The sequence below is a fragment of the Limulus polyphemus genome, unplaced genomic scaffold (assembly GCF_000517525.1).
Source record: "Limulus polyphemus unplaced genomic scaffold, Limulus_polyphemus-2.1.2 Scaffold7623, whole genome shotgun sequence".
Classification (NCBI taxonomy): domain Eukaryota; kingdom Metazoa; phylum Arthropoda; class Merostomata; order Xiphosura; family Limulidae; genus Limulus; species Limulus polyphemus.
In genome coordinates, this window is record NW_013673233.1 from 28,210 (window position 1) to 30,142 (window position 1,933).

Consider the following 1,933-nt stretch of genomic DNA (forward strand, 5'->3'; position numbering starts at 1 on the left):
ATAACAGAATATGATTGAGTCATTTACACAACCTCTTGTTGCCATAGCGACGAATAAATAATACTGAAAATAAAAAAAAATAATGTCAAAGTGCACGCACAAACAAATACTATCCAGAAATGGCACGTCGTGCGGCCTGTTAACCGTTTATATACTAGCGGTGTGTTTATCGTGGGTTCTAGAACGATCGATAAGACTCTCACGTCGCGATTGGTCTAGAGAAATCTGTGGCTAGTGGGTGTCATCATTTTAAGCATAACAAAATGTGACCCGATTTCAATGAAAATGATTCACTTATTTAAAATTACATGTGACGTTTTGTGAAAAATCTGTACGTGATGGAGAAAAATGGGTGTAATTTTCAAATTCAGCGTACAGGAATTACTGTAGAGCATGTAGAAATTTCAAGACATTAAAACCATCGCAGGCCTGTGTTATCGTGTTTAGACTATTAATATATAACATGTCGGCGATAGTTGATAGTTAATATTCATAGGTGGCAGTCCAGATTTGTTTCTATCGTTAGTGATCACAGAACATTATACAAGATCTGGAAATCAGATTCTACAATAAACGACCAAACAAGTAAACGAGAAACGTTCTTCCTGAATGATTAATTATCTACTTTATTTGCTACGTTCCGGATAAAATGCGGTAATTAAACAATAATCAGATCATTTTAAACCGAAAACATTATCAGTGACGCCTAACGGCGGATAAGTGAGTTGACTGATCACTAGGGTAACTAGAACACATCATTCAAAATATTGTTAAATTTCTACCTTCCTTATTGGGGTAAAAAGAACGACAGGGGTATAATACCCGTTTAGCCGTCAGTATGATTAATGAGCAAACCACAAGATTAATTGTATATTTGGCCGATAGGGAGCAGAAAATTGTCACTGTTCAATAAGAACAGGATTACGGAACTCAATGAAAACTAGAACCAAGGACACAGGTTATCGTAAACGACTCCTCTGGGACGTTTGACAAACTGGAAAGGGATGTGTCCGTGATTTCAGAGCTAAGAGGAGGAGTAACGCTTTCCGAGAAACTATTAATTAAATATGACCAGAGACTAAAAAGTTATTACAAAACATGTCACTTCCGTATTTTCATTATAAAAAAAAAATTCGTTTCTTTTAATTCGGTACGAAAACCAAAACGAAAACCAAAAAGTTAAAAAACAAACGGACTAGTTCTTCTCGTATTCTAACAAGCATATTATAATTTAAAAGACAAAGAATTATTTTTGGCTTTTTTTAAAAGCATAGCTGGACTTGTTCATCAGAAAGTTCAGTAATGTACATAGGACATACCCCTTCCCCCCCCAGTGACACAGCGGTATGTCTGCGGACTTACAACTCGTGGTGGGCAGAGCACTGATAGCCCATTGTGTAGCTTTATGCTTAACTTGAAACAAACAAACAAACACGTGACATTAAAAGACCAGGGGCTAATTAATTAACAAAAAGGGACAATTTTCAGTCATTGAAAGGCAAGCCATTTTCTTTAGGTGGGGGGAGATACTATGTGCACTAAGCATGAATTATTTGTATATTATCTAGAACAATAGCAAGAAGAACATTTACAGACATTTAATCAAGTAGTTTGTTTTCGTAACGTGTGTATCTCCATACAAACAAAACTCCTTAAAACTTTAAAACTCTGTCCGTGTCTTTTTTTAGTTTCTGAAAATATTCTCAATCTTTATAAGAAAAGTTTTTGTTCTGATTACCTTAATTCTGGTGTTTAATTCATTGTTATCGTTAGAATTTTGTCTGGTTTTCATGGCCAGGTGGTTAGGGGGCTTGACGGGTCACGGGTTCGAACTCCCGTCCCACCAAACATGCTCGCCCTTTCAGCCGTGGGGGACGTTGTAATAGTACAGTCAATCCCACTATTCGTTAGTAAATGAGTAGCACAAGAGTTG